The sequence below is a fragment of the Talpa occidentalis genome, unplaced genomic scaffold, assembly GCF_014898055.3.
Source record: "Talpa occidentalis isolate TD23 unplaced genomic scaffold, MPIMG_talOcc4v2.1 talOcc4.14, whole genome shotgun sequence".
NCBI classification, from domain to species: domain Eukaryota; kingdom Metazoa; phylum Chordata; class Mammalia; order Eulipotyphla; family Talpidae; genus Talpa; species Talpa occidentalis.
Window position 1 is genome coordinate 39,861,494 of NW_023601433.1, and position 9,410 is coordinate 39,870,903.

A 9,410-nucleotide genomic window follows, 5' to 3' on the forward strand; every position below is an offset into this window, starting at 1 on the left:
TACAATTCTCAGGAATTTATGGGATTTCCCCTAAATCATAAGTTATTCTTCATTTTTATAACACTTTTTTTTACTTGTTTTTAAATACTAATAAGTGAATGAGTGACCATAATAACAAACAGTGAATCATGTTTCTGTGGTAGGGTTATAATAAATATTTTATAGGTTTTCTATTTTTAAAAAGATGTAATAATAAATATGTATTTTATTATTATGAGAAAATATATAGTATTAGATTATACATTTTGAAAACATTTAAAAAATCTCCCTGATATAGGCCTTTGATCATAGAAAATATTAAAGGAGGGACAGTTAATGCAAAATAAATGCTAAATAAAAGCAATTAAAGATGGAAAGATAATACAAATACTAAAAGTCATCCTTAAAATGAGATGTGCAAACACAATGGTCTTGATCTTTGTTTCATGACAAATATTCCAGAGGTAGGAAAGACCTTTCTTGTATTGATTCAGGTTGAATGGTTGAGATTGCCTCTAAAACCAACTTCAAGCTGGGCATTAGAGTGCAAGTGGCTTCATGTGAGCTCTTTTCTTACTAATAGGGAAAATATTTTGTCTCATTGCCCTGATTTTGCTTTTGCTTTTGGGTTAATTTTGCTTTTGCTAGAGTGGACTTCAGACTGTTTCTGATTGTTTTGGAGGGTTCCACAACCACACCATCTTCTGGCATTTCTTCCTTCCTAGGATCCAGATGGGCTTCCTGAGTGCTCAGCATGCACTTCTTGTATCACCACGTGGGTTTGGGGGTCTCCAGGTGGGTTTCAGCCCCATGGCAGCTGTTCCTCCCCAGGTCTGCCTCTAGAGCCCACTTTCTGTCAAATGTGGGTCTGTCCCAGGGGCCTGGCAGGATGAGCTCAATGGGCGTGGCCTGGGACATCCATTTATTGTTGCTACTTGTGGGCACCAGTCAGCTGCTGCTCAGTTGTGCAGAGCTGTTGACTATCTCCAAGGTGAATGTCTAGTGGAGGTTGTGAGCCCCCAGCTGCAGTGTGAACCAGTTTAGCCTCAAGGTCTATGACTCCCTTCTCCCCCACCCCCTACAACAGTCAACTTGACAGACTGTGAAAAGATAGCTCAGAAATGGGAAAACAAACCTTGACAGCAAAGAGTCAAGGAAAATTTATGGCAGCCGGGACCTGGGCCCAGAGTCATCAGGTTATTAGCCTCTTGTTTACCAGCCCGAGGGAAGAGCAAAATTTTGTTCTGAGTCCTGTCCTGTCCTTATCCCAGGACCCTCCCTGTGTCATTATCATTGCATTGTTCGTATTTAAAACACGTATGTTCTGCTCCTTTTGTGGCCATAATTCTACCACTTTCTTTTCTTTTTAGCAATTATTCTTTATTTAAATGGAGTCAATATCTTCCCTAAGTCTTTTTGCAACAATCTCTCCATTCCTGAGTTCTTAATTTGACTCATTCCCCTACAGGTATGATTTTGTAATAAAAAGTACTCACAGGTGCTCTATCCCTTGAGTTCTTTCAGGGTTGAGAATACCTGCCTTTTCCTTTATTGAGAAATGACATCTTGTATGATTATAATTCTCTTGGTCACATCTTTCTCTAATGCTCTTATTTTCTTTCTTGATTATTATCTAGGTGACTTAAAAATCTTTTTAAATGTTTAGAATTTTGTTTCCTTTATTCTTAAGAAATATTGAAACAAATATGTATAACTTATGTATTATAAATCATCATAATTAAATGAACACGCATGAATTTTCACCACCTAACTTCATAACTGAAAACATGTTATTGCTAGTGATGCTCCCTTTGGGCCCCTCCCAGGGATAATCTTCTACCCTTACCCTCAGAGTGAATCATTTGCCTCAGTTTTCTTTGTAGATTTACCATGAAATCTTCCTTGCCTTTTATTTAATTCTCTTTTTAACATAATAAATGCAGTATGTTTGATGTACATAGCTATAGTTCATTTATTATCCCTGCAGAAGAATATTCAATTTTATGAATATATATAATGTACTTACCCATTCTCTTATCAAGTGACATATTGTTTCTACTTTTATCTATCATAAGCAACACTGTTATGAACATTCTTGTTCTTTTCTTGTAGCATATTTGCGATAATTTTTATAGGCTATATACACAGAAGGATGAAACGATTAGGACTGCAGGATATGTGTATATTCCGCATTACAAGCTAATGCTTAAACAAGTGTACACTCCACTGCCAGCGGTGGCCTTGGCCTTTCTCCATTTGTCTCCACCATCTACCAGTCTTGAGTGTCACTGTGAAGAGGACCAAGGACTTGCCTGGTTTTTACTCCCCAGGGGTGATTTACTTTTTCTGTCAAGATGCCTGAAAATTTTTTTCTTTATCACCAAAATTCACTGTTTAGAATTTATTTTGGAATTTAACATTCCTTATCACATTTTCTTAGAATGCAGTTTATTCTGTTTATTTGTATATTCAGTTCTTACTTGGAAATCACTTGATTATGCATTTGAATACGTTTTTTGCTCCCTGTGTTGGGCTTTCTACTTAAGGACCATCAACTATCCTTACATTCCATCATGGGTTTCTCTCTTCCATATTTATTTTTCTTTCTCTTTCCCGCTCCCTCCCTCTCTTACTTTCAGGTGTCTATTACTTTCTCATCTAAGTCACTGTAATTATCTTAAGCCTTTCCTCTACACTATAATTCAAATTTCTGCCGTATCTGCTGTGTTTCTTCTTATCTTCTTATTTTTAATTTGTATTTTAATTCAATAAAAATGTTGCCTTCTATTTGTTTTCTATTTGTTACCTTTAATCTGAAATTTCCTTTTTCATTTCATTGCTGTACTCTACTATCTCATCTTTGAGTTCTTGTTTCATTGATTTCAAGTCCTAATTAAGCTGTATGACAAGAAGAAATTGAGAGGAATTTCTTTCTGTTGCTTGAGATGTGAGTTCTTCTCATTTGAGTTTCTGATATTTTTCGTGTAACTTTTAGGTTTTTTCCCCTCCCCTCTGTGATAGGATTTTATAGTTGTCATCCTTTTCCTTTTCATTTTGCTCATGCTTACGTAACTACATCCATTCATTGTATATGTTCTGCTAAAGAATAGGTGACTTCTAGACTGGCTTCCCCCTGTATTTGAAATCTGTTTGTTTTTCTCTGCTTCACTATCAGGGTTGAGAGATCTGGATGGAGAGGGACAGGGAAAGCTCAGTGGATGAAATGGTAGCAATGACAATACAGGGACTGCATCTGCTAAGATGCTGGAGATGTTTCAGGATTTGCTTCTCTGGCATAGGTTGTGTACACCATTCCCTTGTGAGGAGAACTTTAGGATTTGCATTGTTTTCTAAGTTCATTTTATTTTTTGTTTTTTAAAGATTTATTTATTTATTTATTTATTTATACAAACACTGGGTGCAGTCAGAAGTGTGGGAGGGTGAGAGAATTCACCAGAGACAGAGCGGGAAGAGGAACAGACAGACTGACGAAACACACTGCTGAGCAGGTGCGACAGGAGAGGTCTTCGTGCCATTGGGACCCTCGGCGTTAGAACCGGCGTTGCAGAGGCTGCGGGCAGCTTTGCAGCCCAGCATCAACCACTGCGCCACTAGAGGAGGCCCTTCTAAGTTCATTTTGTTTCCCTGGAGACTTCGCTTTGGCTAGAAGCAGCCCTATTTCTCCATTTTACCCGTTTCTCGCCAATGATCATTTTTACCAATTTTCAGTCAGTGGGGAAAATGAATGAAGATACCCACATGCTTGGCTTCTCTCAAATGTGGAGGTAAAGTGTTATAGGACAAAGCCCAGGGGGGACAGAAGGGGGAAAAGGAAGCTATCCAGTTTGTGAGTCCTCAGCTGTGCCTTCAGAATAATGGACAAGACCAAGGAGCAGACCCAACCAAGGGAAACAAAAAGGGTTTCCATAGAGAATGAGGAAAAGGTAGAAATGAGAGAGAGAGAGAAAGGAAAAGGAAATGTACCAGCAGCCTGTGGCCAGGTGCCTGTCCTACCCCAGATAGCATCTGCCGAGCAGAGACTGGGAGCAAGCAGGAGCCGCTGTGGCAAAAAGGCTCAGCCTGCCTGTGCTTTGTCTTTTTAAAGACCACATGGTGGCTCTACTTTGCCCCTAGTCCTTGGCAGTCCCCATTTGGGGAGTCCTGGGTGAGAGTAGAGCTCCACTGTTCCCACTGAGCTAGCCACAGGCTTTACTCACAGGCTTGGAGGCTGCTCTTCTCACGTTAGTGAGAATTAACAGGACTTCTGAAATTTCTCCAATCTTACCCCAGAATCTTGCTTCTTTTCTTACTGGGAATGTCTCTTTCTTTATGTTTGCTATTCGTGAATGCCTTATGCTTGCTTACTTCTTATTTGCTTATTGCTTACTTCTTTATTCTTCTGGCTATTTTTGATATACTGGCAGAACAAAACTCTAAGAGCAAGTTTCAATCTACCATCTTCATGCAGAGGCCTTCATTTGTTGTATGATATCTGGCCACCCCACTAGAGTATAACTCTTGAAAGGACTGGGATTTTGTTTGTTTATCCCTGTTTCCCCAGTTCTAAAATAGTGATTGGCATACAGTAAGGACTCAGTAAATATTTGTGAAAAGGATGACTGGCTGGCTGCCTGGTTGGATGGCTGCATAGATTTGTGGGTGGAGATGCAAAGAAATTAGTAACTATCACCATAGTTCAGGCAGGCATGATGTGAGACTGAGTAGTGAAGGCAGACATGGAGAGGAACAGGTAAATTTAAGAAACACTGGAAATTGGAAAGCTCAATCACTCAGGTGGGGTGAGGAACATTGAATAAGAAGTGAAATTCATCCCTCAAGAAGGCTAAAGACCCTAGGATTTCTAGCTTGGGTGAATAAGTGGTGTCATCAGGTCCTTAAATAAGAGAGGGACCACCAAAGGAGTCAATTTGGACTTGCGTGGTGTGATATCTTTGGGCTACCTTGCATATGAGGCTGACATCAAGGAGTAACAGGCCTAGACAGTCTAGGGTGTCATCAGCAAAGGTGGAATAGGTTGAGACATTGAGGTTAGCTATGAGCATGGGGTAGAGCAGTGAACCCTTTGAACGCATTTAAACTGGAGAGGGGATCAGAGGCAAAGAAATTTGATTTCATTAAGTTCCAGTTCCTAGAAAATATTTCTGTATATAGAGAAAATGATGATGTAAATGTGTATTACAGGTACTCCATTTGATTTCCTCCAGGGTCCAACTTCATCCCTATTCTTCCCTACCATCATTCATCCCCATCAAGTGTGTCCAAGATACTAAAAGAAAATGTAGATGATAACATCTCAAAAAATGTGAAACCACTGCCTTTAGCAACAATTGGTTGTGAAGTGAACCAGGAATGGTTTGTTTCTTTTTGTATTCATGAAAGCACATGGTATAAGTTTTTGAGGTTCTGAAAATTCATCAGGAACTAGGCATTTTAATGGGTGGAGCAAAGGGGTTCAGAGGTAGACAAGCACTCGGCAGGAAATGTGTCAGACAAGACAGGACTCTTGGAAGTTTTACCTTCGGTGACAACTCCGCGTCTGGAAGCTAGGATGATGGCAAAAATCCTGACTATGAAATTCAGTCTGCTGGCTTCTTGTTTGGGATGAAGACCCAGGGCTGGAGAAACTCTCCCTGCTCTCCCAGTCTACCCCTCTCCCATTGCCTGAACCCCTTCTCTCCTACAGCCTTGGTCTCCTATTGAGGACGGGGCTGATGACTTCATGCTGAACCTTCAAGTCCCATCTCTGTAAACAACACTCAAGTCCAGCTGACCAGTTCAACCCCTGGGAGTCATCACAGAAATTAAACACTGGGGAGCATGGGCTGAACTGAAATGCCCTGGACCCCAAAGTGGCTTTAGTTACTGAGTTGCCACAGGCAGGTCTGAACCAGGAAGGATTTTTTGGCCATCAAATGGAGGCACATTATTCATCAGACTAATTATTATCAGAGATAATTACTTAAGCAATGACATAAATACTTTGAAACCAAGTTATTTTAATTGCTCATTGTAGGCCTTGAGGAAATGTGAACTGAATTGCTTATTTAACATTCGTCAAGCAAAGGTCACAATATTTTCTTTGCTAGCAATGAAGAATTCACAGATAATTACAACAAAAAGATTTTGCAATCATCCCTTCCAATGCTCTCATCTTGTGGATGAATGATCAAGTACCAGTGAGGAATGTATATATTCAGGTGGTTATTTAATGATTATATTGTCTGCACTACAAGAAAAACTTGATTTCATTGCAAGTCATCCTTATCTAACTTATTTAACTTTTTCCTATCTCTATTTCATTGCTATGAAGATGGGAATATAGTATGACCTACCTTATGGCATAGCTGTGATAATTAAATGATTTGCATATGCCATTGCATACAGCAGTGCCTGGAACTGGTAAGCACTCAAACATCTTAAATGTCATTGTGATTATGAATACCTATGGCAAGGACTTGGGAGCTCGTGCTAATCGATTCTTAGTTTACTAACTGAATTGCTGTCTATTTTCTTTCTTTATTTCACTACATAACATTAACTTTTGAACAGAACTCTGATTAAAATAGTTTTCCTGTTTTGCCTAAATTTGCACACATATGTACTCGTTTAGAAATGTATATATGTTTATGTGTAAAGAAGTCTAGTTGGAAGAGTTTCCCACTAACCACTAACTGCACTCTGCAGCCTGATCTGAGGGGTAAAGGGGGAGGGGGAGAGAGAGAGAGAATGAAAATGAACTATTTAATCCATCAAATTCAGGTGACTTCACCTTCAAAATACCTCCTCACCACCACCACTATCCTGCCCGGTCCCATCTCTGCCCCTTGCTTGGGCTAGCAGCAGCCCCTACATGTTCCCCCTGCCTGTGTGCTTACCCTTCTGCAGTTTGTTCTCTGCCAGCAGCCAGAGGGCTCCTTCTAACACGTGAGTCATATCATTTCACTTCTCTGTTCAAGACCTACAAACAGCACCCCGTCTCATGCTGGGTAAACCTCCGCTCTCCCTGACCTCATTTCCCTCGCTTGCTGTGACCCAGTCCCGTTGACTGTTTTGTTCCTTGAACTCCCAGGTGTGCTCCTGCCTCAGGCCTTTTGCTCAAGCTGTCTCCTCTGTTGGTAATGATCTTCTCCAGCGGGCCCAGTGATTCCCTCCCTTCCGTCCAACCTCCCTCTCTTCCTTCTGATTTCTGCTCAAATGCCATGTCAGCAGCGGGTCTTCCCAATCAACTCTGTAATAACGGGACACCTTCACCTTCTCTCTGCCTCCCTGCCCTGATTATTCTTCATAGCATTGATCAACAGCGCCCCCCCCCACGCACACACATACATGTGCTCTTTACTCCCTCTTTCCTCTTTACATGTGTGTAAACCCTCCAATGTCAGTGATCTGTTTTGTTCACTGCTCTACCCTCACTATTGAGGGCACTGCTGGACAGATGCTCGATACCATTTTTTGGAATGAATTTGTCTTCTTCCCTTTTTACATGTAATTTAAAAAAATCATTTAAAGACAGAAGGTCTCATGAGACCTGGAAATAAGTTCTGGGGCTCCAGTGGACTCTGATCATTGTTTACCTGCCCAGCTTCTAAGCCCCCTTGCTCTTCTTCCCAGCCTCCCTTGCGGTGGGCACAGACAGGTAACAAAGGAACACACCCACTGGGCTGTGACAGAGAGAAGCAAGGGCCATGGAGAAGCCACCTTGGTAGTGATGGTGGCAGCAGTGATGTCATATGCTTGAGTAGGAAGGGCCATGGTGTGAGCTGTATTGACAATGCCATGGGCTCCACGGATTGAAACTCAGGCATGATTTGCTTTAAGAACCTTGCTCTTTTTGGTCCCACTTCTGCAGCCTGATTTTCTGACATCCTTTGTGATTTTATGAACTCTGCAAAATCCTTTATCTTCTGCTCGTAGACGTGAAACTCAGTTTCTGCTTTGCTTGCCGCAGAGAACCTGGCCACTCTGGGGCTCTGCTCTATGATGCACCACAGCAATAAGCACCTGTACCCACAGAGGTGGAGACACACAGTGGCTGCAGGTGGATGTGGCTGCTGGAAGCACCGGGGCTTCAGATGAGCCTTCCTGACCTCTTTTGCTTGACCTTGCCTTGAGGTGAGCAGTTGTGGTATTCTTTCCTCCCACAACTTCAATTCGTTCATCTTTGAGCTTCATTGTATCTACACTCTTTGCAAAAGACATATATTTTTAACTAAGTAACTAAAAAAAATCATGCATCTGTGCATTTGGAGATTTTTTCAGGAGGATTTCCTTCACACAATGTGAGTGACGCAAGCTGCTGTCATTGTCAGCACATAGAGACAGAACGAGGATGGGGAGATTTCATCCCCAGCACTCACACCTCAGAATTCCTCGGATATTCTCCAAGAGTTGCATTTCCAGCATCTTTGAGTAGAATCTTGGAATAACAACCACTGAAACTGTCCTCAGGAGAGTGGATTGAAGAAGAGAATCATCGCCAGTTCCACCTTCTGAGCTTCCTGTGTTAGCAGGAAATACATTGACTTGCAGACAAAAAAACAAGTGCTGGTCGGAGGGGAACTCCTAGCCTCCTCCCCGTCTAAAAGGATACTAAAATAATACCAAGGGGCAGTGCCAAAGTTGGGGACAGGTCACTATCTATAGGTTCTCACTTATGAGCTCAACTGCAAGACCATTCAAGCTCAAGGCCCAACAATAATGGGGTTGATTTAACAAACAAGGAGATTTGGGAAACAAAGAATTTCTAAGGCCACAAGTGGCCATCTAGATCACCTTAGATGGTGTCTGCAGTGTTCAGTAGTCCCAAACAAATGTTGCTTTGGCACCATCCCATCAATGAGGGCCTGGGATTGGTGGCACACTGGAAAACGGTGAGCCAGGAGGCAATGCTGGATAATCAGAAGCAGTGGACAGCTCTCAAAGGTGACCAGACACAGAGTGCCAGTCACCTGTCAACAGTACTGATTAGTACTTGTCAGCAGTGCTGGCACCACGGGTCATCAGGAGGTGGTGTCGGACACATCAGTGTTAATGGCTCTTTATAAGCTATTTGTATGAACCAATAGCTAACAGCTCTTTAAAGCACCAGGCCCTAGGCCAACAGTGTTCCTTGTAGGCTATGTCGGAGACAGGTGAAGGGTTGGATCTCTACAAATGTCTATGAGGTCTGGTGAATCCCTCGGAGGCCAACTGCTGGATGCTTCTCTTCTTTGGAGGCCAACTGCGAGTCTTTCTTCAGAAGCCAGAAGCAGAATGAATCCAAGATGGCTCTTGCTGGTCTCCCATCCTACCCACAAAACTGACAAGACCATTTTCAATTCTAAGTGTCTAATTGTACCACTTAGCACCAATCAGTTCATTTCTGTTTTTTTTTTTTTTTTAAGATTTTTTAAATTTATTTATTCATACAA